General features: G+C 41.6%; 1 long non-coding RNA gene across 1 annotated transcript in view; it reads left to right on the top strand.

Moving 5' to 3' along the window:
- Window positions 1-4408: 4408 nt before the first annotated feature.
- LOC147581628 (uncharacterized) overlaps window positions 4409-27995 on the top strand; it is a 57011-nt gene continuing 33424 nt past the window's right edge. The window contains exons 1-4 of the long non-coding RNA XR_015249717.1: window positions 4409-4447; window positions 8300-8342; window positions 13362-13456; window positions 15723-15773. This is a non-coding gene — a long non-coding RNA (uncharacterized LOC147581628). The remainder of the gene's footprint in view (window positions 4448-8299; window positions 8343-13361; window positions 13457-15722; window positions 15774-27995) is intronic.

Below are 27995 nucleotides of genomic sequence, written 5' to 3'. Positions count from 1 at the left end.
TCTCTCTCTCTCTCTGTCTCTCAAAATAAATAAGTAAATAAACTTAAATAAATTTATTTATTCCCAAATCCATTTTGCCCCTTGTCTTTAGTATTATGTTGCAAAGCACGTTGCTTTTTGGAATAAAGGACTAGGGGGATGGGTAGAACATACAAAGTGTTATATAAAAGGCATGAATTTTCAATCTTCCAGGTTCTGTTTAAACAACATCTTTGTGGTTAGTTACATGTGAAGTTGATCAGAAACGAATAAATTGGAAGCCTCTAAGTTTTTTAAAGCTGATTTTATTGAGATATAATTCATAAACCATACAATTTACCCATTTAATGTTTATTTATTGAGAGAGAGAGAGAGAGAGAGAGCACTAGCAGGGGAGGGCCAAAGAGAGAGGGAGACACAGAATTGGAAGCAGGCTCCATGCTCTGAGCTGTCAGCACTAAGCCCGACACGGGGCTCGAACCCACGAGCCATGAATTCATGACCTAAGCCGAAGTCCGAAGCTTAACCAACTGAGTCACCCAGGCGCCCCAATTTACCCATTTAAAGTGTATATCTCAACGGCTTTTAGTATGGCCTACCAAGTTAAAATCTTTTCATTGTGATAGAATATACATAACATAAAACTGGAAGTTTTAACTGTTTTAGTGTGCAGTTCAGTGACGTTAAGTACCTTCACATTGTTGTGCAACCATCACCACCATCCATGTCCAGAAATTTTTCACTTTTCCCAAACTGAAACTCTGTCCGCAGTGAAAAGCAACAACCCGGTAACCCTCCTCCCGGTATCTGGTAACCCATGCTACCTTCTGTCTTTATGAATTTAACTACCCTAAGTACCTTGTGTAAATGGAGTCATACATATTTATCCTTTTGTGATTGGCTTATTTCACTTAGCATCTCAGCCCCAAGATTCACCCATGTTGTGGCCTGTGTCAGAATTTCCTTCCTTTTCAAGGCTGAATAACATCCCACTGTATGTATATATCACATTTTGTTTATTCATTCATTGGGACATTTGGGTAATTTCCATTTTTTGGCAACTTGAACAATGCTGCTGTAAACATTGGCCTATCAAGTGCTTAATTTAAAATTTTAAATAGCTAATGTATTCGTAGGGCTCCAATACAAAAGAATGGGTACACAGTGAAAAGTTTTGCTCCCATGGTTGCAGCCACCCAATTCCCTTCCTCACTGCAATCTTTGTTACCAGTTTCTTGAGTGTCCTTCCAGAGATAGATGACTTCCTTTCTGACACAAATGACACTTCCTATCCTATATGCACTGTTCTGCACCTGGTTTTGAAATTTTGCATTTCTTGGAGTCCTAAATTAAGAGCCTTTTCATCCCTTTTTTAAATAGCTGCATAGGATATCATTGTATGGGTATATCATACTTTATTTAACTGATCTTTATTGATTGTCACTTAGGTGGTTTCCAATCTTGTGCTTCAGAAACACAGCTGCAATGAATAATCTTGTACAAATGTCATTTTGTGTATATGAATACATTTGTATGATAAATTCCTAGAAGTGGAATTAGTCAAAAGATATTGCATGAGTAATGTATATGTATATAGCCAAATGCATTTAGATATCTATATATATCTCAAAATTACTCATATGTATACATGAATAATATATTTAGTCAAATTGCCCTCCAGGGAAGTAGTTCGAGTTTATGCTCCCATCAGCATATATATGAGAGTGCCTGCTTGCACAGCCTTGGCAACACAGTGTGTTATCAAAGTTTTTGATCTCTTCTAAGCTGCTGGGTGAAAAATGGTTTCTGATAACCATTTTGACTTGTATAACAATGTATATAGTAGTCTTGCTCATAATAATAAAAACCACATGTATCAATTTTAAAAGGCTGTGAAAGCCATGCAGCTCCCAGAAGGCCATCTTCCTCCATGTCCACCTCAGAGGGGCTGCAGAGGACAATGGGCATGTCAGTTTCTCTCAGAGGCCAGGACAAGGGGTCACAGAGGCCAATGGACAAAGGGGACCATTCCAAGAGCAGAACCAGGGATTTCTGTGTTAGCTGATTAAGGAACTCATTCTTCTGCCAATGAATGTCTACTCTACTCATCTTCAGTGGAATACGGCACGTGTGATGGACCAGTGAACAAAGGAAAACTCCGTTCTCTTTTCAGGAAAATGTTATTCACCTATCTTATTCCTTTCTTATCACTGTATATTGGGTAAATTCAACTAGGTGAATTAAATTATTTTTTTATTTTTTTTTTAGGTGACAGGTCATTAGAACTTGAGAAGGCACATTTGGGTCTAAGATCTTGGACTTGGAACTGGTAACTGGATCAGATATTAGGGTGTTGGCTTGTCTCATGGGTAGACTGTGGCAGATGTTGTTAGATCCTTGATAAACATTTATCCCAATTTCCTTTGGCCTCTGGGGCAGAACATAATAAAGAAGCCTGGGTCTTTGGTCTCATTGGACTTCTATACCAGCCCTGTAATTCTTATTTCTAGAGTTCTTTTTATAGACTATAATTGAAATCTTTATTGTTTAAGCTACTGTTGACATAAATATTTTATGACTTCCAGCTGAAAATATTCCTAATGGATACACATGAAACTGCCAAAGTCCCATTTGTTCAACTAGTGGGATTTTTTTTTCTTTTTCTTTTTCTTTTTTTTTTTTTTTTTTTTTTTTTTTACTCTTAAGCTCTGACCTCTTTTTTTTTTACTCTTAACCTCCCAGGTCCACCATACTTCTTGTGTTTGTTGTCAAGAACTGCGAAAGATATGAGATTTTGTCTAATTGCAAGCTAATAAATTAGGTTGCCGAAATTTCATGGATGCTGGCGGAAGACATGAAACTCTTGGGTTAGAGACAAAGGACTCTACTCACTGCAATGGCAATATCCAGAATATCAACAATTTACACTAGTTTGCTGAGCCTCAATTCTTATAGGGTAATGTAAAGAGGTCCAGGTGATATCTACACACACACAGTGGGGTGTGCTTCAAGAAAGGAATGCCAACTTTAAGTAAACTGAATCTTTTATAATGGATGTAAGCCTGCCTAATTTTTGTCCTAGAAGGAGACATTGTCTTCGTTATACCAGACTGTAACAAATCTGCCCTGCCCTCTGCTCCTGAGGAAGACCCTATGTTTTCCAAGGCTGTTCACTATACAAACATCCTTGAACAGATAGTCTGGTATAGAGTCAGAATCTCTGCTCTGATATGCAAAAATGTGGGAGACCCTTGGATAATTGTTTCTTACCATCATTCTACATTCTTAGTTGTAAATTGACTTTAGCTGGTGTCAGCAACAGAATAGACTTGTTAAAATGATATAAGATGCAACCACTTTAGAGGACTAGATATATGACAATATCTAGTAGACCTGGAAATGCTCATATGGTATGACGCAGCAATTTTACTCCTAAAAATATACCCTCTGGGAACCCCTGCACACGCATACCAGGAGACATGTACAAGAGGGTCTATAGCAGTACTATTTATATTAGTATAACATTTGAATAACTTAAATGTCTGCCTTTAGGGGAATATATAAATTGTAGTATATTCATTCAATGGAATTCTATAGAGTCACAGAAATAAAAAATGAATGAACTAATAGCCACATATATATCATCCTGGTAGAATTCCATAGTCATAAAATTGAGTGAAAAAAGCCAGGTGCAGAAAGATACATATAGTAATACACCATTTATATAAAATTAAAGACTATATAAGATTATTACTATCTAGTGCTTAGGGTTATATACATATGTGAATGCAAACACATATGAGAATGCAAATACCAACTGAAAGCAGTGTGGTTGCCTCACTGGGGAAAGGCAAGTGGGATTTAACTGATTTGTCATGTTTTACTTTTATAGTTTATTATCTATATACCCTTTATGGCTTACATTTTGCTCTCTAAATTAAAATTTTATAAGAAATATTTTGGCGGGGCATCTAGGTGGCTCAGTCAGTTAAACATCAGACTTTGGCTCAGGTCATGATCTCATCATTTGTGAGTTTGAGCTCTGCACTGGGCTGTCTGCTGTCAGCACAGAGCCCACTTTGGATCCTCTGTCCCCCCCCTCCTCTCTGCCCTTCCCCCCTTATGCTCTCTCTCAAAAATAAAAACACTAAAGAAAAAGAGAAATATATTGGCTAGTCCATTGAAGTGCTAGAGGGATATAGACGTGGGCTCAGAGGCCACCAGGCCAAGATCAAGGAATAAGACCCCAGTACATTGCAATACAGAGTAGACTGGGGAGGGCACCTTTGGTGGTCTGCTAAGCACAGGGCCCCCTGTGCAGCACCAGAACCACTGGCTCCAAACACAGGCAGCCACCACTAGCACTGCACCATTCTAGAACTCTAGAACTTCAATCTTGTTTAAATTCCAGACAGAATCGTCTGTGGTTCTTGAGTCTACCTCACTTGCCACCGTTTCAAAGTCTAGAGTGAGTATATCTGATTGTCAGAACTTGGGCTGTATGGCCATGATCTAGTTGCAGGGGAGACTAGAAAGGTAACCAATTGGCACTTGCAGCCTCTATAGTGGGAGGTGGGCTCTGCTTCTCACTAAAATTTGTGAAGTTGGTAATTACCCAACTTCAATGTTGGACGGAGGTTCTGATTCTGGGTGATCCAAAAGTGAAAATACCCATGAAAAGCCTTCAAAACATGTGGTCAGGTAGAGTTAGTAAAAAAAAAAGCATCCCAGGTAGAGGAAAATAGAAGAAATGAAAACATTTAAATGGTGTTTTTCTAGAATGTAGAAAAAAATAGTAGGAGAAAATTAATAGACTAAACTTCACCTGGTTATAAGGAGTATTGAAATCTCAATCTCTCTGTGTTTCTTTTTTTTTTTTCAACGTTTATTTATTTTTGGGACAGAGAGAGACACAGCATGAACGGGGGAGGGGCAGAGAGAGAGGGAGACACAGAATCGGAAACAGGCTCCAGGCTCTGAGCCATCAGCCCAGAGCCTGATGCGGGGCTCGAACTCACGGACCGCAAGATAGTGACCTGGCTGAAGTCGGACGCTTAACCGACTGCGCCACCTAGGCGGCCCTGTGTTTCTTTTCTATTTAGTCATCATAATACATATTTTTGTATCAAACCAAAATGATCTCCTCTATTAGACCATAATCTTCTCAAAGTCAAGGATCATTTCTTACCTTGGAGAGACACCATGTTTGCTATGGAAAGCACTGGCATTCAGGTCAGATGGAATTGAGCTTGAATCTTGGGTCTACTGCTGATTAGCTAAGTAATAGTGGTTGTATAAGGCAGGCTCTCTGTGATTTGGTATCCTTGCGAGTAAAATGGAGATTGCACTTGCTTTTCTGTTTGGTAAATATTATATCCAGTATAAATAAGATTACAGCATAGATGTTCAGTAAAGATTTCCTTCATTACCTTATGTTTAGGCCCTTTCTGTTCCTCCTAAGGTCCTGCACTGGGCTTAGAAAACACTTGTCTGGTGTTTGCAGAAAGAATGAACTTTGCTTCATCACATCTGTAGATGTGCTTCTACCCCTTCCTGCCATATTTGAGCTGATTTCTGTAACAATTTAGGTAGCTTACTGTAGTTCCTTTTTACATGACAGCTTTGGGGAGATTTTTACATAGTAAAGGACTTCACTCGTGCTACTTTTTCTTTTTTTTTTTTTTTTTTAAATTTTTAATGTTTATTTATTTTTGAAAGACAGAGAGAGACAGAGCAAAAGCAGGGGTGGGCCTGAGAGAGGGGGACACAGAATCTGAAGCAGGCTCCAGGCTCTGAGCTGTCAGCATAGAGCCGGACGCGGGGCTCAAACTCCCGAACCGCGAGATCATGACCTGAGCTGAAGTGGAATGATCAACCGACTGAGCCACCCAGGCGTCCCTTGTGCTACTTTTTCTTCATTTACTAAATAGTTCATTTGATAAATGGGACATCTGATATGTGCCAGGTTCTTGGGATGAATTACATGAATTTCACCATCATGGAACGTACAGTTGTTATAGGAGAGATGAGTTTTGAATTGCTATCGTATAACAGTAAGTGCTGCAGTAGAGGTAAACAGACAATGAGCAGCTCTCATGACCATCTATCTTAGGAGTTCAACATACACCATTTTATTCCATTGTTATGCCATATGATTCTTAGGGTTTTCCCAAAAATATGAGCAATCAGATAATGATGTCTAAGTATTTTATAAGAATATTTTTAGAAGAAGACATCCCTATACATGCCTCATCAATATGCTCAAACCACAACTTTCACTTTACTTTTATTTACCTGTCTTGTGGTCTTCTTGAGTAGGAATTAGTCAAAGGTCCCATCTCAAATTTCCTGCTTCATGTAGTTTCAAAAAGCTCTATTCCCAGAGTTCCATCTCGGCTTCTTCCTACTGAGAAGGATCAAGACAATAACAATTTCCACTGAGAACTAATTATGAAGATAGCAGTGAAATTACTATATCAACAGTCCCATTAATGTAATCACTCGAGAAACCGGATGGAAATTAGTGAAAGCTGTAACGTAGTAAGGGATTGGCCCACCGGAAGCACAGGAGTGATCACTGAACCCATCTGGCTCCAAAATCTGACACTCAGTCCTGAGGAGGAGGATGGAAAGAAGGCAGACACTGGACTTTTAGCAAGTCTTTAGCTGTTGAAAAGAGGTGAGGCCATGGAATACTAAATAGTTTAAATGAATTAATTAGAGTTAATACATGGACAAAGCTCAAGACCGTTCTAGAAAGGAAAAAACAAGTTGCAGAATAATATAAAAGACTTCCAAATCTGCAAAACAATGCTCTTTGATATTTATGTGTAGATACTCAAGTAAGAAAACTATCAAAATGACAGAAATGACAAATTCTGAGTTCAAGAGAGTGGTAATTTCTGGAAGAGAGGAAGGATGATGAGATCCAGGTAGGGACTCAAATATTATCATGATTTAATTAAAAATAACAAAGATTTGAAGCAAATGGAAGGAAAATGTGTGAGAATTGAAGCTCTGCCACCCCAGGGATACAGCCAAGGTGACAGAGAAAAGTGGATGGAACTGGTTGGGGAGGAGGGACATAAATCCAAGTCTTATCTCTGCTATGCTAGGTTGTGAAACCTCAGATGAGTTTCTTCAATGCATTTCTTCTGGGCTTCTTTTTGTAGGGTGAGGAAAATCAGATTTAGCCATACCTTCTTTAAAGAGTTTCTGTGAACATCCTTTAATCAATGTGTATGAATACATTATGAAGACTGTTGAGTGTTCTCCAAATGAGGGTTTTTTTTTAAGCAACCAATTATAGTTTTAGAGTATATTATGGTTAAGCCAGGAAAAGATTGAGATTAGCAACCAGACTATAGCAGGCAACCTCTGTATTTATCAGCAATATAGAGCTTAGAAAACAGAGTGTTTCCAAAAACCTGCTAATCACTGAAGAAAAATGTCCCTAAAACTCTGCGTTATGTTCCACATTCCCACCCACATGCCACCTTTAGGGTTGTCACATCGCTATCTCTGATGGTGCTCATTGGAACCTTCTGAGGGTGTGTGCTTACTGGTACAAAGGGCAGAGTGTGGGTGGGAAAGAACATCTGACATTACCCTGAAGTGCAATGGTCTGATGTTACCTATAGCTAATTACCTGCTCTTCCTTAAGGGTGTGAATACTTGTGCAAGATTCATTTGGATGCATGAGGCCAAGGGCTCTCTATCCAGACTTTCCCATGGGGAGTAGCTTACTGGAGACCCAGGGTGGATGCAATTAGACCTTAGAGACTTTCACCTGCAGTCTTTCCTTAAAAGATGGTCACTTCAATGACACACTCGTCACCAAGGGTTTTGACTAATGATTTTGGGCTAAGACAGAACCTCTGCCAGTAGTCGTTTTGCCTATTGGTTTTTGTGTTTTTGCATTTGTCTCCACATGTCTGTCTCTATTGGCTGTGTTTGGCTGACCCTTACTGTTCTTTTTATTTCCTCCCAAGTCTTACCTGTCATTCATTTCTCCCCCCTCATTTCTCCTCCAAGCTTTTTGCTACTGCTGTGCACACTATACCTTGCTTTCTTGGATGTAGTCTCTCTTTTCTCTTTCTTTTTGGTGTATGTGTGTGTGTGTGTGTGTGTGTGTGTGTGTGTGTGTGTGTTGTGGCCCTTTCCCCCTTTTGTTTCCTTATTTTGTGTTTTTCTGCATGTTATCTGATGCCTATTGTTTGGGGACCCCAGACTACTCTTTAGATTGGATGGGTTGGAAATCTTTGTTAAAATGGTTACTCATACTTAAACCAGTTAATACTTTTTCCCTATTGTTCTGCAGGAACACATTTTGTCTGAGTAGAGTGTGCCAGGAGAAAGCAAATGTGAGTCACCGTTCTTTTTCTTCTGTGTGTGCCATGGTTCTGCTTTTACAAGACACCAAGAGTGAGAGAAGGCTATTGTTGTACTGAGTACCTTTTCCCTTGAGATTATGCTGAGTCATGGCGGAGGGAGTTACTTTTCAGGGAAGCAGACTCCAAGAAGGAGTTACTGGGTGAGCAATATGACCTTGCTGTTCAGATATGATTATATGTTGGGAATTCAGAGAGCAGTTCAGTAGACAGAAGAATCCTCATTTCAGGGAGTCATAATTTTCATGGTAGCATGTCCCTGCAGATGGTATCATAAAGAAAAAGAAACAACAGAAAAGAAAATGGCTTAATTTCTCCGAGATCCTGTGTGGTCACTTGTCCAGCCCATACTTACTACACTGGGACTGTGAAATGAAGATGGAATTTTCTTGGGTTTGTGGAACTAATTAGCTCCCCAAACTGACAAAAACATGAACTGAGGCATTGAAGAATGATGTAGAGGTATCTTTTTTTTTTTTTTTAAGTTTATTTATTTATTTTGAGAGAGAGAGAAAGGGAGCACAAGCAGGTGAGGGGCAGAGAGAGAGGGAGAAAGAACACCAAGCATGCCCCACACTGTCAGCATGGAGCCTGATGTGAGGCTCAAATCCAGGAACCATGAAATCATAACCTGAGCTGAAACCAAGAGTTAGAATCTTAACAGACCAAGCCACTCAGGCATCCCTAATTTTATTTATTCTTTAATTTTTTAACTTTTACATTTTTTAAGTTTTTAAAAATTTACATCCAAGTTAGCATATAGTACAACAATTTCAGGAGTAGATTCCTTAATGCCCCTTACCCATATAGCCCATCCCCCCTCCCACAACCCCTCCAGTAACCCTGTGTTTGTTCTCCATATTTAAGAGTCTCTTACGTTTTTGTCCCCCTCCCTGTTTTTTATTATTTTTGCTTCCCTTTCCTTGTGTTCATCTGTTCTGTGTCTTAAAGTCCTCATATGAGTGAAGTCATATATTTGTCCTTCTCTGACTAATTTCATTTAGCATAATACCCTCCAGTTCCATCCACGTAATTGCAAATGGTGAGATTTCATTCTTTTTGATTGCCGAGTAATTCTCCATTGTGATATAGAGGTATCTTAAGGCAGCTTTCAATGAGCAGAGTGTGGAATTCAAGGTAGCAAAAAAGAGCTCCTGCCTCTCCCCAGGGTCTCCAATTCTTTTTGTCAATGTTAACAAAGGCTGTTGGCTCAAGGCACAGAAGCTTCAGCTGCCAATTCACATGTAGATGTTTCTCTAGGTTTTAAAGTTAGGGTTGTGTCTAAGGCAGCCGTAAACTTTATTCTGATGAGTTCACACACAGTCCCTCCCCCCACGTACACACAGTATGCATCATGCAGCCATGAGCATAGATGCACCCTTACACACAAACCCTGTGCAAAGTGTAGACAGGTTTCCCCTCTCTTTGGAAGTGACCTTGCCCTCATACCATGTCCTATGGGCTCTGATTTGATGCTTGCTGCTTCTTGCCAATGCACCTAAAGAGGCCAAGTGTCTTGATCTCACCTCCACACCCTTTTACTACTCCTCTTCCCTGTGGCCCTGGTTTTGACCCATTCTCCTGGTTGCTGCATTGCTCTTTCTGCTGCTCTCATACGCTTCAAAAAAATGATCTTGCCTCTTCCCACTCAAATCAAAGAGCAACTTTATTGTTTCAAACTTAGAGAGATGGATACAAAATAGTATAATGAAAACCCACATACCCATTATCCAGCTTCATCGAATCTTTATATTAAGCCATATTTGCAGGAGAATTCTTTAAAAGAAATTACACGTTATAGATATAATGGAGGCCTCCTGTGTACTCTTCTCAGATATATTTCCTCTCCCTCCCTCGCTCCCCAGAGGGGATCATACTCATGAATTCAGCCTTTATCATTTCCGTCTATGTTTTTTATATTTTTGCCACATATGCTATGTACCCATAAAAATTATAAAACATTGTTATGCCCATTGTAAAAGTTGATATAAATGATGTCTTGTTGGAAATGTCACACTGTATCTTGGCTCTTTTGCTGGAAGTTGTTTCTGGGATTTATTCAGAGTTGATAGATGTAGCTCTGGCGCTTTCATTTTTAAATGCCAGATGGTGTTGCAATGTCTGAATATAACGTAATTGACCCATTCATTCTCCTGTGGGTGGGCATTAGGTTATTTCCATTTTTTTTTGGACTTGTTTTGATTCTATCACATACAATCAACATTCTTGTACATGTGTTTTGTGGACATATGTTAGAGGTTCTTTATGGCATTTATAGATTTTAAATTTGCATTGTACATTTTCAGCTGGGCTAGATAATGCCAGAAAGCTTCCTAACATCATAACAATGCATACTTCTCTGTGAGTATATGGTGTTCCCTGGCTTTCTTCGTCTTTGCTAGCCTCTTCATCATCAGATTTCACATGTTTTGCCAATCTGATGGTTGAGGGCATCTCACTGTTGTTTTACTTTGCATATTCTTCATTGCTAGAGACGTTAATTCATTTTTTCATGTGTCTGTTGGCTACTTGGGTTTTCTCTACTGGAAACTGCCCATCATACTCTGTCCATTTTGCCTCTTGGGTGTGATTAGCACCTTCCCTCCAAGAAAAAGAAAGGGCATTCTGTATTCACGTGTTGACACAGATAGCACATTGTCCAAGCCATAAAATACAAACCCCATCCCTGCCGGTGGTAGGCAGAAGTCCAAGCTCCCTCACTTAGAGGCAGAATTCCCAGCCCCTGGTGCACACACATTTTCCTTCAGTATTCAGCAAACACTAACCTAGGTACTGTTGTGAAGGGATTTTTACACATGTGATTGAAGTCCCAAATCAGTTGACCTTAAAATGGAGATCTTCTGTAGTCCTGATGTAATTCCATGAGACTTTCAAAAGCAGAGAGTTTTCTCTGTCTGACTCTAGAAGAAAAGGTCAGGGACACACTCTGGCCAACCTGAAAGAAGGCCAACATCCATGTTGGGAGCTGCCTTATGAAAACTGCACCTGGCAGAGACCGCAGGGAGCCTCAAGATCTGAGAGCTATTCCCAGCAACAGCTGGAAGGGAAATGGTGACCTGAGTCCTCTCTTGCAAGGAAATAGATTCTGCTAACAGCCAGTGAGCTGGAAGGAAGATCCTGAACCTTAAAGAGAATGGCAGCCCTCACCTGGTGAGACCATACCTTGGTGTGCTGACCCTGACCTACAGAAACTGTGATAATACATATGTGTTGTTCTACACCACTAAGTTTATGGTCATTTGTTACAAAGCAATAGAAGACTAATGCCCCCATCTCCCAGCTACTGTAAGTGCCTGCTGCATCCTTACCACTTAGAGCTTTAGCCTCAGTCTACCTTCCCTTCTCTTAGGTAAGGTTTATTAAAATACCCATAGAATTACCCATGCTTCCTGACAGCATTCAGTCCGGGGTGAAGCCTTGCTTACTTATACCTACCCTAAATCCCCTAACACAAACCCCAGTCCTATGATTCTGTACATCCTCTCATGGGGATGCCCCACAGTCTCCCATGGTGTGTGTTTCCACTTGCTGCCAGGTGCAATAAACCCAACTCCTTCTATAGGTGTGTTCCTGCTGTCCTTGGCTGGAGGACACTGATGCCCTGAATAGGATAGACGCCTGCACTTTTGAACCACCTTGGGTACTCACTGGCCGTATTACCTTCCTGAGTCATCTATTTTAAGAGGTATTAGACTTTTCTTCTGTAGAATGAGAGGGTGGGGCTAGTTGATCTGGAGGGAAAATGTGTGTGTGGGAAATCGGCACAGACCTTTGGAGTTTGTCAGTCCTAGGTTTAATCTCTATTCTGCTTTTACTAGCTATGTGGCTTGGGCTACACATTCATCTTCCTGAGCCTCAGTTTTTTCATCTCTAAATTGGGATCAACAAACCAAACAGGTTTGGTGTGAGGATTAATTAAATGTAAATTTCTTGGACTACACGGATGGTCCCTCCAATATCTCTACTCAATTTTTAAAATTATTTTTAATGTTTATTTATTTTTGAGAGAGAGACAGAGACAGAGTGTGAGTGGGGGAGGGCAGAGAGAGACACACACACACAGAGAATCTAAAGCAGGCTCCAGGCTTTGAGCCATCAGCACAGAGCCCAATGCTGGGCTGGAACCCATGAAACACAATATCATGACCTGAGCCAAAGTTGGATGCTTAACTGACTGAGCCACCCAGGTGCCCCAATCTCTACTTAATTTTAAATGCACATAAACTTTATAGCAATAAAAAGTATTTTGACAATAGAGGATGCTGATGTTAACTAATGCTTGTTTTGACTACCTTAACGTTTCAACTGTTCAAAATGCCTGATGCCAGCAAGATGTTAACAAGGGTGTGGTACAGGCAGTGATATATGTGTTTATTGTCCCCCAAAAAGGGAAAACATATTTTTCTATTAGGAGATTCCCAGTGAATTTCCTTTTTCCTTCCTTCTTCCAAAAGATTCAAGCTCTTAACCTTTATGGTTATGCTATAACCTTTGCTGGTATGTATTAAAGTGGTGGTTCAATTTTATATCACCAACGCCACTCACACACATGGACAGAATCTCACCAGGCTTTGACTCTCCAGGGGATCTCATCAGCATTCATAGCTGTTCCTCGCAAATAGTGCCTGTGTAGAGCTCCTCCAGGAGTCCCCTTCCCTTCGTCTTCCTGGGGACCCCCAAAGAGCAACCTGAAGCCCTCATGTGCGGAGACACTTCTAGATTGTGGCTCACTGCACCGCTGCTTTGGACTGGGCCCCCACTCCCCGCCTGCCCAGAGCCCTGCCTGAGCTGTCTGCTCCCTCCACCACTCTCAGATCAAGGCCATGCCCCTTTTAGGCCTCAGTTTTGCAGGTGCCTTGCATTTGTCTGTGAGGTAAGACTAACAGATGGGTCTCACAGCAATGTTGCTGGGGTCCCCAGGGATGACAGATAAGGTGAGCACTCGTTTAATTCATGAGTTCTTTCTCGCAGGAGATACACTTGCCACCAAGATGTCTGGGTTCAGATGGATTTGAGGAAAAGCCACCACTGCCTCTCCCCACTCCTCAGGTGTGGACCTGTATCAGGTGCGGCTTATCCTGTCAAAACTTGTGTTAGGGCACCTGGGTGGTTCAGTTAAGCAACTGACTTCGGCTCAGGTCATGATCTCACGGTTTGTGAGTTAGAGGCCTGTTTTGGGTGAGTTCAAGCCTGCCACGGGTAAAACATGAGTCCTGCTGTGGGTGAGCCCCACTTCTCTCTCTCTCCCCCTCTCTCTCTACTCCTCCTGGGATTTTCTCTCTCTCTCTGCCCCTCACTCACTTGTGCCCCCCCCTCAAGAAACAACAACAACCACCTCCCCCCAAACTTGTGTTAGAGTTCTTCAGAGAAACAGAAGCAATAGGACAATATATATGTGAGGGGGGAGGATTTATTATAATAAGAAAATGGATCATGTGATTATGAAAACTCAGAAGCTCCATGATCTGCAGTCAGCAAGCTGGAGACCCGGGAGAACCAGTGAAAGTTTGAGTATGAAGAGCCAGGAAGGCTCATGGTGTAAGTCTTAGTCTGAGGGCGGGAGAAGACTGATGTCCCCCTCAGCAGTTGGGCAAAGATTGTAAATTCTCACTTCGTCTGCTTTTTATGCTATTCAGGGCTCCAACAGGCCCACTCACACTGAGGAGGGCAATCTGCTTTACTCAGTCTACTGATTTATATGTCAGTCTCATCTAGAAACACCCTCACAGACACCCTGAGAAATGCTGTGTGACCAAATATCTGAGCACCCTGTGGCCCAGTCAAGGTGATGCCTCATATTAACCCTCACAAAACTCTTCAGAGATGAAGTCTGTGGGTGGCCCTGAAATCTCTTCTTCCCTGAAAGCTGTCTTCTGAGCCATGCTGGTTCTCTAGATGTATTTTGTCTATATCTGAATCTAAATAACCAACAATTCCTTATTCTGACACATGTTTAGGGAGCACCCCTCTGGGTCAGGCATTACTCCAGGTGCTGGGGATGTAGGGGGGACAAGAGAAGTAACATTGCTGCTGTCAGGTAACCTGTGCAGTGACAGAGCCAATGAACAAGTACCATAATAAGACAATTATAGAGTATGATCAATGCCAAGGAGGAAATAAATAGAGGGGGTAGGGTATGGGGGTGAGATACTTAGAGTGGCCTACTGTCTGTTTGCTCAGGCTGCTGTAACAAAAACCATTACCAGGTGGCTTAAACAAACAGTTCTCACAGTTCTGGAAGTCTGAGATCAGTGCCGGTGTGTTTGGGTTCTGGTGAGGGCCCTCTTCCTGGATTGCAGAAGGATGTCTTCTTTTGTTTTTAATGCTTTGTTTATTTTTGAGAGAGAGCTTGAGCAAGGGAGGGGCAGAGAGAGAGGGGGACAGAGGATCCAAAGCAGGCTCTAAGCTGACAGCAGCAAGCCCAGCGCAGGGCTAGAACTCATGAACCGTGAGATCATGACCTGAGCCGAAGTCAATGCTCAAATGACTGAGCCACCCAGGCTCCCCCAGAGGGATGTCTTCTTGCTGTGTTCTCACATGGGGGAGAGAGACCTTTGGCCTCTTCATTTTCTTACAAATACACAAATCCCATCATGGGGGCTTCATCCAAATCCAATTACTCCCAAAGGGTCCAACTCTAAACACAACCACGTTGGGGATTTGGGCCTCAACATGTGAGTTTTGGGGGGACACACACATTCAGTCTACAGCAGCAGGTGAGACCTTCCTGGGAGGAGTCACAAGGAGGCAGATGCAGAATAAACAGGATCACGTTTGCAGAGTCATGGAGGAGCTGCTGATCATGCCAGGTCCTAAAGGCCTTGGTCAAGGCATTTGGATTTCATTCCAGTAAGCAATATGAGGCAAATAAGTTACATGAACTTTGTCATAGTTAGAATAAAGGCTAGGCTAATGTAACAAAGCCACCCAAGAACATTTAGTGGCTTCAAGAACACAGAAATTTATTCTTCTCTCATACTAAGGTCCAAGGTAGGTAGGTGGCCTCTGCACCATGACTGTTAGGAGCCCAGGCTGGCAGATGCCATTCTCAACAAGTGACGTGGAAGTTGCACACATCACTTTCAACTACAACCCATGGGCTAGAACAAGTCCCATGGGCACACCTGGCTAGTAAGGGAAACTGGGAGATCCTTTCTCTAGCTGTCCAGCCATGTATCCTGGAAAGAGGGCAGAAAAAACTGAGGAAGGGCAGTACAACGGGCCTGGTGGAATTTGTCACATCTTGTTTGGTGATGCTAGAGGAAAGTATATCTGTATTAAGTTTTATATGATTTCTCTGTTAATTGATAATTTTTTTTTTGTTTGCTCCAGGTGTCATCTGCGAAAGGAAGATGTATTCTATTCTTGGAGTGAAGCCTTGGGGTAAGATTCAAGGTTGTTGATGGTGGGGGGAGGTGTTGTCAGGAGACAGAAGCTCAGAACACTACCCGGGGCTGTAAGTTAATTGAGCAGAAACAATGATTTAGTCAATTGTCATTCGAGTCAGATATGTCTGACACACTCTATCATCAAAGCCAAGGCATTTTGGGAGAGAATGATTATTCCCATTCATTACATGGGGAGATTTTAGACACTTCAAAACCGTTGGATTACAAAGTTGCTGGGGCAGAACCTGCAAAAGATAAAGTTATAATTGAAAGCTACTTATGTGATATATTTAAAATGAGTTCAACGTTCTACTTCTAGGCATGTTAAGAAATCTCAAATAATTGTTTTTGGCCAGAGCTAAATTTTGAACCCCTAAGACAGATGGTTCTGACATGCTCTCACTCAAGTAATGTTAATGGTTTCTGTTTATTACATGCTATCACCGAGTTCCTTCTGCAGGTGTGAGGATGACAGGCCCTTGTAATCATTTTATTTAAACCTCACAATATCCCTGGGTAAGTTCTGGATTTAGCAAATAAAATACAGGATGCCAGGTGAAATTTAAATTTTATAAAAATAATAAATAATTTTTCATAGTAAAAGTATGTCCCCAATATTGCATAGAACATACTTATAGTAAAAAAAATGTTATTGAGGTGGCTCACCTGGGTGGCTCAGTTGAGTGTTCAACTCTTGATTTTGGCTCAGGTCATGATCTCATGGTTCATGAGTTCAAGTCCCACATTGGGCTCTGTGCTAACAGTGTGGAGCCTGCTTGGGATTCTCTCACTCTCTCTCTGCCCCTCCCCTACTCTCCCTCTCTCTCTCTCTCAAAAATAAATAAACTTAAAAAACAATTAATTTTTTAAAAATGTTATTGTTTTGAAATTTAAATTTAACCAGACATGCCTGCGTTGTATCTGGCAACCACACCTGAAAAGTAAGTGGTACCATCCTCATTTTTCACATGTAGAAATGGGAGATTCAGGGAAGCTTAAGTGGCCTCCTTGGGTCATATAGCCAGTAAGGATGAGTACAGGATTTAGACACAGTCTTTTGGATTTTTAAGTTCATGACCTTGCCAGCACATTGTGTTTTTATCCTTTAGAGTGCTCCTTGATACCCTGCGGACCTGGCCCTAACTTCCCTCCAGTCTTACATCACCTCTCCTGTGCTCAGCTCCAACAGGACTCTGCTGGCTGCCAGGGCATCCCTGTCCTCAAGAAGCTCCCATCCATTAGAGGCCAGAATCCAGATAAGAATCCAGCTTATTATAGTACAAAGTGTTAGGTGAGAGGGACCAGTTGAGGAAATAATTTAATCCGTAGTAAAATACTGTTGATTGGGTGGTTTAAACAAAGGGAATTTGTTTTCTCTCTGTTCTGGAAGTTGGGAAATTCAAGATCGACATGTTGGCAAGGTAAGTTTCGTTCTGAGGTCTCTTTTCTTGGCTTGCAGGTGGCCACCATCTCACTATGTGCTCATATAACCAATTCTTTGTATACATGCTATGGGGGGAGAGAGAGAGAGAGAGAGAGAGAGACAGATATATATATATTGAGTGAGAGCTCTGGTGTCTTTTCCCACAAGGACATGAATCCTATCAGATTAGGGCCTCATCCTTATGACCTTATTTGACCTTAACGACTTCCTTAGAGCCCCCCTCTCTAAATACAGCCACACTGGGGATTATGACTTTAACATACAAATTTTGGGGGGACATAAACATTCAGTCCATATCAGAGGGACAGTGAAGACTTCGTGGGGCAGGTGACATTTAAGCTAGGTTTAGAAAAATTAGCAGGCATCAACAAAGGAGGAATAAAGATGTTCTAGGTGGAGAGCAGAAAACTATGTGCTATGTTAGAGGAACAGTGAGCAGTTCTGGCTTTGGAGCATGGACTTTCAAGTTTTTGTCTAGCTTTTGTGGACCAGAACATCACCTGGGAAATTTGTTTTCAATTCTGCATCAGTACATGGGCTTAGCAGTCTGCAACATGACCAGAAACCAGGTGATTCTGTTACAGATGGTCTACCAGTCACACTGAGAAACTTGTTTCCAGAAAGCCCCCAGAGATGAAGCTGAATGGGCAGATTGCACCAGGTGGTGAAGAGTTTTTATGCTAGATTGAGAAGTTAAGATCTTATTTGAATGACAACTTTAGACATTCCTAAGGACAGAGATCAAGATGAAGGCTCCTCAAATAAGAATAGAGGTGTTTCTTGAAGTTTCACTTTGAAAAGATTCCAAATAATAAAACTAGAGCCACACTGATAATTCATCTCAATGGGATCTGGGACTAGGGTTAATCCCAAGGATCAGCTGGAGATAGGGATGCTGGCCAGATGTGCTGTGGGTTGACTGACTTTTATTTATTTTTAAAAAAAATTTTTAATGTTTATTTATTTTTGAGAGAGAGACAGACAGAGCATTAGTAGGGGAGGGGCAGAGAGAAAGGGAGACACAGAATCCAAAGCAGGCTCAGGCTCTGAGCTGTCAGCACAGAGCTTGACATGGTTCTTGAATTCACAAACCGTGAAATCATGACCTGAGCTGAAGTTGGATGCTTAACCGACTGAGCCACCCAGGCACTCCGACTGACTTTTAGATGCTTGGCTTCTGTCTGTCAGAGCTTGACTGAACATATGTTTCACTCTGGTAGAATTTTCAGCCAGTTGAGCCAGAAAACTGGTGAATGATTTTTTCAGGCTGAAGAAACAATGTATTTGTCTTAATACTATTTTGAAAAAGAGCATCTAGTGGATTAAACATAATGATAATATAATTCCTGTTTTCTGATTTATTCATTTAAAAGTTAACTTTTGTTATGAATAAGCACACCCCTCTTTAAGTGAATTAGGAAAACACTAAAAAGTAGAAGAAAAAAGTCACTCATTATTACTTCCCAAGCAAAATACATTACTTTTTTTGATTTTTAAAATTTAAAAAAGTTTATATTTTATTTATTTTTTTTTAATTTTTTTTTTCAACGTTTATTTTTGGGACAGAGAGAGACAGAGCATGAACGGGGGAGGGGCAGAGAGAGAGGGAGACACAGAATTGGAAACAGGCTCCAGGCTCTGAGCCATCAGCCCAGAGCCCGACGCGGGGCTCGAACTCACGGACCGCGAGATCGTGACCTGGCTGAAGTCGGACGCTTAACCGACTGCGCCACCCAGGCGCCCCGTAAAAAAGTTTATATTTTAAATAGTTTCTTATTTGATGTTGTTTCCTATTTGGACTGGCTGTTTGCAAATGTCTCCAGCTTATCTCAATGAATGTGACTTTTTAAAAAGTTGGACCTGAATTGATGACCTAGTTTAAATTATATTCAATTTGACAATATCTACTGAATGCCTGCCATCTGCATCGTTTTGAGTTAGATCCTGTGGTGGTTACAAAGGTTAACAAGACATAGCACTTGACTTAAGTAGGTTATTAGCAAGTGAGACAGCCAGACCTGTGTAGAACACGATAGAAGGATAATATGGCGGTCAACAAAGAAACAAGCTAATTCCAGTTGAAATGTTTATGTGTAGGGTGGAGATGAAGTACACAAACAGAGGTTTTTGAGAAGTTCCATTGAGCTGGAACTGAAAGGGTCCCTTGGCATTCAAGTATAATCTGAAGAAAGGAGAGCAAATATATGAGACCACATGGTACTGGTCTTGGCAAGTGTGGTCATCATGCTTGAGTAAGTCATGAAGTAGAGAATGGGTCCATCTGAATTCTGAGTGGCTCTCCCTGCAAAAAAAGAAGAGTCAGTGAAGGAGAAGAGATTATATTTCCCATGGGGTGTTGGAAAGCAGTGAGGGTCTCTGGGCACAGAGATGATGGCCAGGGCAGGGAGAGGATGTGGAGGGAGAGTGATGTGGCAGGGAGGTAGGGAATGTATGTGTGTGCTCATGTGTACACGTGTGTGCAGTGCGTGTGTATGTGCACGAGCTCATGTGTGCGCACGTGTGTATGTGTGTAAGCAGAAAAAGGGAGGGTGAGAGATTGATTTTTAGCAGTTGCTGTTGTGAAAAACATTTGATAAAGAGAGACTCTAAAGAGGATTCTAGAAACCTTTCCCTTTAAAAAAATTTGTTTTTACATTTATTTATTTTTGATAGAGAGAGACAGAGCACAAGTGGGGGAGGGGCAGAGAGAGAAGGAGACTCGGAATCTGAAGCAGGCTCCAGGCTGTCAGCACAGAGCCTGATGTGGGGCTTGAACTCACAAACAGTGAGATCATGACCTGAACCGAAGTCAGATGCTTAACCGACTGAGCCACCCAGGCACCCCTAGAAAGCTTTCTATATGACATACCTTATAAACTCCATAAGCCACTTTTTCTCACCTTTTAAGAGTATCCTTGAAGAATGTGGTGTCAGATAATTGCTGTTTTGGGATGAGTTGACATGCAGATTCAGATGGCCCATTATAGTCTGACTTCCTGTATGTTTTCTAAGATTGGGCCCTGAAAACTTTCCATTGATTGAGATGTATTTTCATTTTCTTGTTCTCTCACACTGGGTCAGTTATCTATTGCTGTAGCAGAGCACCCCAGATCTCTGTGGGTAAAAACAACTGCTTTGTTGCTTGTGAATCTGTGGGTCAGGAATTTCGGCAGAGCTCTGTGAGGACGGCTCATCTGTTTCATGTGGTGTCATTTGAGATCCAATATACCTCCCTCACATGGATGGAGTCCCAGTGTGATTGTCAGCCCAGGGATCTTGGCTTTCTTTCCTCTCCCTATAATTTCTCATCCTTGAGGATCTCTCCCTCTATGTGGCCTTTTTCTCTGGAAGGAGATCCTGGACCTCTTTACATGGTGGTTGTATCAAAACAAAGAGCAAGTGGAAGCTGCAGGGCTCTTAAGATCTAGAACCTCACAATGTCCCTTCTACCACATTCAGTTGACCAAAGTAAGTATCAAGACCAGTCCAGATTCAAAGGGTGGGGGAATAGACCCTGTGTCTTGGTGGGAGATGCTGAAACATGCTGTGGTCATGATTTCCAATCCCCCAAATTTCCCAACAGCATTCCCAGGGGCTTCTTTTTACCAGCCCTGGCCCTGCCCTCCCAGCGAAAGTCTCCAGGTTCTCAAGCAGGCAGCCTCAACCTGGGGTCCCACACTTGCTCAACGGCCACCCCAAACCCTCTGCGATGGGATGGGGCCCAGAGTAGAGACTCCATATGTCGCATCTTCATGGGTCTCCTCTCCCCTTCCAGGAAAGAATTCAGTTTCCTGGAGAATTAGGACATCCCAAATTGTGTTTGGGTTACATATATATGTAGTAAACTCCTTTTTTAAAAAGCCAGGGACTGGGGCGCCCAGGTGGCTCAGTCAGTTAAGCATCTGACTTCAGCTCAGGTGATGATCTCATGGTTTGTGGGTTTAAGCTCCACATCGGGGCTCTGTGCTAACAGCTCAGAGGCTGGTGACTGCTTTGGATTCTGTGTCTCCATCTCTCTCTGCCACCCACCCCACTTGTGCTCTCTCTCTCTCTCTTAAAAATAAACATTAAAAAAAAGGCAGAGACTAATAAACACAACATTCATGATGACGACTGCCTCTTGGGGGCTATGGTGAGGAGGCGGGGAGCTGGAATTAGGGAGAAGCTACCAGTAAAAAGATATATGTATGTGTGTGTGTGTGTGTGTGTGTGTGTGTGTGTGTGTGTATGTGTGTGTGTGTATACACACATACACACACACACACATCTGGGAAAAGTTCAAGCACTAGAGAAATGTACAAAATAAGTAAAAGTCTCCTTCCCTTCTCAATCCCCAGCCTCATAGGTAACTACTGTTAATAGTACCCTTCTGATAAATTTTCAAAAATATTTTATGCACATTTCAGGCAGAGGGAACAGCCTCCATGGGTGCCCAGAGGCAGAAAGGAGCTTGGTGTGGCATAGAGCTGAGCAGCGAGTGTGCCTGGCGGAGAGTGAGCTGGGGAAAAAGAGGCATAAGGCCTTGAAGCCATGGTGGGAAGTTTGGATTTTAAGCGCACACAGAAGGGTTTCAAACAGAGGAATGAATGGATCTGATTTGCATTTTTACCAGGCTCACTTGGCTGCTGTCGCAGAAGAGCTTCAAGGGACTTCCTCTATCATTGACAAGTCTTTACAATTTCTGATTGAATTTGTAACCTATTAGCTCAATCGGACATCAAATGGGCTTTGACTTGCATATTCCCAGAATTAAAACTGACTTAAATTTAATCACTGATGTTTTCTGCTGCTTCTGATACAAGCACATCGCTTTGACTTACTTCTCTTCTATACTTAGGCACTTGTGTGTGCTCATTCTGGTTAGTACAGCAAGACTCAAAAATCCCAGTGTGGGGCTGCAAAGTCCTTTAGGACTCCATGTAAGTGACACTCCTTCTTATCTCCAGGTCATCCTGGGTATCTTTTCTAAGAGCCTGGAACACAAACCCCACCCCTTCCCCACACTAACCTTGTCCATACAAGCCTTATCCATCTGTCAGCTTCAGCTTCACCTCACTTCTTTCCAGAAGACTTTGCTTCACCCCAAAACACTCCCGCCTACTATGTGTGCCCAAACATCCTGCCCTTCTCCTTTGTAAGACTCAACACTTCTGCACTTATTTAATATCTGTCTTCCTTGTTAAGCAAAAGTTCCATGAGGCTGGGGTGTTTTGTTTACTCTTGACCATTCTTTGAAAGAATCGTTTTGTTGAAAAAATAGTTTCCCTGTTTATTGTTGTCTGTGTGGGTCTTGGGGCCTCGTCCACCTCATTTATCATTGTAGTGCAGCACCTAATAGGCCCCGACACAGAGTAAGCTCTTCCCGAAGTTATGAATGAGAACACAGGTGTTGTGGAAAGGGGGCGGGGGTGGAATCACTCATGCCTGTGTGCCACTCCCAGGTCACCTCTTACAACTTCTTACGCCTCTTAACTTGGCCAAGTCTCAACCTCTTGGAACCTTAATTTCTTTATCTGTAAAAGAAAAAATTAAGATGGACTAATTATGCTTCAGAGGATCGCTGTGAGAATCAAATAAGGTAATAATTGTAAAGTGGCTTGTTCTCTTGAAGCCTGCTGAGTTCCCCTTACTTCCCCGTTTTAAGGATTGTAGGGTTCCCAGTTGGGAGGGTACTATGGCAACACTCCTGCCCTAGCCCTGCTGAGACGCATCACCTGCCAGAATCCAATTTCCTCTTCCTCAAAGACTTCACTGTCAGTCGCTGTCTCTTGGCCAATTTTTTCCCTAAGGGGTCTGCTCTCTGCAATGTGAAAATTAGCTCCTTCGCACCATTCTGGGGACCCCTACATTGGACCCTGCTGGTCACAACCAAAGGGGATTTTTTTCCCCATGTGAAGGATCCTAGGAGTTGTCTTGCAAACAGCACTAAATTATGGTGAGTGGCTGGTGTCAGTTTCATTCATACAGCACTGCAGTCACCCTGTAAGCCTGATAATTATCTTCATTTCACAAATTTTTCTGTTGTCCCTTCTCAAGGCTAGAAAGTGGTGGCACCAGGTTCTCTGGTTCTGGAGCCCTTGCTCTCACCCTAAACCAGAGGGCTGATAATAAAGCACTTACCTGATGGTGCTGGGTGCTTGACCCTAGGGGGGAGTATGGAAATATCTCTGAGAAGATTTTATTATTTTATTTTATTTTTTTTTGAAATTTATTGTCAAATTGGTTTCCATACAACACCCAGTGCTCATCCCAAAAGGTGCCCTCCTCAATACCCATCACCCACTCTCCCCTCCTTCCCACTCCCCATCAACCCTCAGTTTGTTCTCAGTTTTTAAGAGTCTCTTATGCTTTGGCTCTGAGAGGATTTTATAGTGACAGGATATCAAGGTGAATTGGCCTCATTTCCAAATTCATCTGATTGATTCACAATAAATGTCCACAGTTTTGATCTGGATTTTTGAGCCCTGCATGATTTTGATGATAGACTCCTAAGGCTGTGATTCTGAATTGATGGCTCCTACTTTTAAAAAGTGTGGTGTCCAGGGCCATCCAATAACTTCTGAGGACTCTTTGTTTTTGGAAAAGTGATCTATGGATGTAGTGAAGTGGAGTTCTTGGCCATAGTTTTCCTCATTTGTTACAGCTTCTCTGCTGTCGAGGCCTCTCTTTGCACAACTTGTTCCCATCTGGTGCTAGAAGAGTGTATTAGTCAAGGTTCTCCAGCGAAACAGAAACAGAATACACATCTCTGTCTCTGTCTTTCTCTCTCTCTATCATCTATTTATCATATCATATCATCATATCAATCAAACATATCTATCTATCATCTATCTACCTATCTATGCATCCAACCATCCATCTATTTAGATTTATTCTAAGGAATTGGCTGATGTGATTGTGGTGGCTGGCAAGTCTGAAACCTGTAGGGTAGGCTGGCAGGCTGGAGATTCAGTAAGACTTGATGTTGCAGTCTTGAATCTGAATTCCACAGGGTAGCAGGCTGGAAACTTAGGTAGAAATTCTGTGCTGCAATCTTGAGAAGAATTGCTCTGGAAAACCTGTCTTTGCTCTTAAGACCTTTGACTGATGCATGAGGTCCACCCATATTATGGAGGATAGTCTGTTTTATGCAAAGTCTACTGACTTAAATGCAATCATATCTAAGAAATAACTACACAGAAACATCTAGACTGTGTTTGATCAAACAACTGGGTACTAGAACCTACCAAATTGACACTTAAAGTTAACCAAAACAAAAGGGAACGTGTCACACTCTGACCCCAGTGTCTGTTGCTGCTATCCATGTTGGTTCTCCTCTCCCCCACCTACTACCAACAATTTTGCCAAAGTTTGGATGACTCCTTACTTTATTTTTTCCTTCCAGAATAATGATGGGGGCACTCTCTTTGGCTTTTACATGTTTCCTGCCACCCCACCTGCTCAGCTTACCACCTACAAAGCTCTGAGGTTGCTCTAAGGTAAATCAGATCATTTTGAATACTTCTATTTGCTATACCTGTCCGAACTTTTCCAATTAACTCTTTAGGAAACTTGGACTGTCCAAACCATCGTCTCAAAGTTTGTCCAGATGCCAAAAAAAGACAACGAAAGTTAGTATTAATTCCGTGTTTATAGTTATTATGGTTAATATGTTGTGGATAAAAAATTATGATAAATAGAATCATACATTCATGTATGTTTATGAGTGTTCTATGGAATCCCTCTTTTAATCAGTATGTATAGAATATTTATAATATATTTATGCCAATTCTTGCATACATTTTTCTTGTAAATAATTAGAGCACTATTTTATAGGTAGCACATCTTTGCTTTCATGGTATATTAATGGTACTCAATCAACTTCCAGTTATAAAATGGTTTTCACATGGAAAATATAATCTGCTTTATGATCTTTATGAAATAATTTTTCACAATTCATTTTAGCCATCATGTGGGTGTCTAGTGCACTTTTCACTTCTGACCTTGGACCTTCCTTCCTTATTCTACCAGAGGCTTAGCTTTCCTCCAGCATCATTGAAGCCCAGCATCTAGTTATCTCTGGTGTAGCTTGACAGAAAGTAGCACAGATATATTTTACTACATACCTATCCTGAGGATCAGATTTAATCCATAAAAATGGAATGTTTGCCTTCTAAGAAGAAATGTATATTTTTCTTGCTTTCAGAAGGAAGCCTCAAGCTAACATCCCTGTACATTTTAAAATGAAAAAGAGTCTTCAAACAAATCTTTGAATTCACCTTTTAGGAAAAAGCCGTGGGTCCTCGTTACTAATTTATTTTGAAAGGAGCTTTCCATCAAATGGAAGCAGTGTTTGTGAACATTCTGAGTCATGGGAATGGTAAGGCAGTGCAGGGTGATCCCTGAACAAAGGGAATAATTGTTCAATGAAATGCAGATTCAGGCAGTTTTGAGGCATATGGAGCTTGGAAAGAGAGATGTAGCAGTAGTCCAGGAAGACTTCAGAGAGAAATAAAACTGGCCTTGTATAGGTACGCTTGGTGTGACAGGAGAGGGGAAGAAAAGCAAGAGCAAAGTGTTGAGTGTGGCTGAAAAGAGAGAGCTGGGAGACGGGCCCCACAACCTGGAGGGGGCTCACAGAAAAGGTTAAACAAAGGTGGTGACGCTGGCCGTGGAGCCAAATGAAGGACATGATTTCCTTTACACATCAGGTGTAAGGGGGGGTTGGGAAAGGTTCTTGGAAGAGACCAAATGAAGAGCCTGTTTTGGAAGAATGAGTCTAGATGAATTTGAGGGGCAGAGATATATTTGAGTTATGCTAATATGGTAATTAAGGCTTAGTCTAGTTGGCAATCTGCCCAAAGACTCTACCCACACCAGAATCAGGACTCGAACTCATGTCCTTGGACTCTAGGTCTGGGTTCTCCTGGGTGGGAGGGTTGGTAGAAAGATAGCAGTCATCAGGTACCTGACAGACACCTCCTCTAAGCAAGGCATGTGTGAGAGGGAAAGCCTGCTCATTTATTTCCTTCCTCATTCTGGAAAAAACTTGTTATTTGTTCCTTGTTTTAGGATATGGTTCCCTTCACATGGGGCTTTTAAAGAATTAGAAATGTTTCTGGCAGGCAGCCCATTCCCAGATTCTCTCTCCCTTTAGTGAATCAAAAATCTCTATGGAAGGCAACACAGTTGAGGAGCTCCTAAAAACTGGATTAGGAAATGTGGAGCACGAGAGGAAAAGGGTGTGGGGGTGCAGCATTTACTGATTGTTCTTTTTCGTGGTGCTCAATCTTTTACACATTTGTACTCACATCACCCCATCAGGTTGATGGTTGCATCCTCATTTTGCAGAAGAAGAAATGAAGGCTTACATATCTTGGTCCAGAACCAACTTGGAATTCTTGGCCATGAGTCAAGCCAAGTAAAAATTCAGAGTCAGAATTCAGATTCTCAAGATTCCCGTACCTTTACAAGGAAACAAAATATCTGGGAAAACTCTTCCTCTTACAGTTAGGTATTGTATTTATGTTCCTTCTTTTCAAAAAAGAAAAAAAGTATATATATTTTTTTCCTTGGGAGAGGAGAAGGTTCTGTGGAAAGAAGTAAGGGAGAGACTCAGTCCAGAATTTGGGGCTTTGGAGAATGGGGTTGTGTTTGTTTGCTCAGGGCTCCTGAGACAGTACCCGTTGGAGCTCTTAGCCACAAGACCTACAGAGGGAGAGCAGGATTCCAAAAACATCAAGAGGGAAAAACACAGAGCTTTAGGATTGGGGAAGTACACCCCTTGTACCGTTGCCTGTGTTCTGCTTTTATAAAGACTGGTAAATCTACTACTCAAAAGATGGGGAGAGACTCTTTACACTTAGAGGTATGGCAAAGAAGTAGTTAAAACAGTGGTTATTGGCCTGTGGGTTGGGAGGACTCCTTTGCTTTTAATTTTGAAAATTTAAGCAAGTTTACAGATTAAAGAACCTCATAAATGAAACATTTTCTTTCTATTGCTACAGTTTCATCTTGGGTCTGTCAGTGCTGGTTGATTAATGTTTGCGTAGACACAACCTTTGTGGGTGCAATCATGTGTCCTGCTTTTATCACTTGGTATTTTTCAAACACATTCCCAGTGTTAAAATCATTTATCTATTTGACATTATTTGCAGCTTCAGAATAGACCAGCCTATTGATTTATTATCCTTTACAATTTCTCTAGTTTTGGTGGGGGTAGTGGCTGGGGGTGGGGAGTGGTGGTACATGTTGAGGTGAGTATTTGAGTTATTTCCAAACTTTCAGTTTTCTGTATGAAACCACTGTGAACCTCTTTGTACAAATTATCTTTTTTTTCTTGGGGATTTTCCTGGAGGCTCTTCCCCAAAGTAGAATTACTAGGTCAAAGAATGCAAACACTTTTATAGCACTTACTAGATGGTTTGGAAGTATTTTGCAAACAGTCATCACCCTCCCTTTCCCCTTCCTCCAATGATAGAGATATAGTTAGCTCTGTATTTTGTTCAAATCCTTTAGATTTTCCTATGTTTATCTTTTCTATTTTAACTGAAAATCAAGTAAAACTCAGATGAAAACGTATGTAAAAGTACCAAGAAATCTACAAGTGAAGGTCGTTATGTTTAAGATCAGGAAAGGCAAGCGATTATATGCCTTGCAGGTGTCAGGCACGTCTTAAACTTCACCTTATTTAATCCAGTCTCATTGGATTCTTATTTGACCTTGCGAGGTAGGAGCCCACCTTTAATGCAAGAAGAAACTAAGATCCAGAGACAGTAGGTCATTTTCCCAAGT

Source organism: Puma concolor, chromosome B1 (assembly GCF_028749965.1).
Source record: "Puma concolor isolate L17-30 chromosome B1, mPumCon1.1.hap2, whole genome shotgun sequence".
Lineage (NCBI taxonomy): Eukaryota > Metazoa > Chordata > Mammalia > Carnivora > Felidae > Puma > Puma concolor.
The sequence above is the reverse complement of the archived record's forward strand: the minus strand, read 5'-3'. Positions and strand labels throughout refer to the sequence as shown.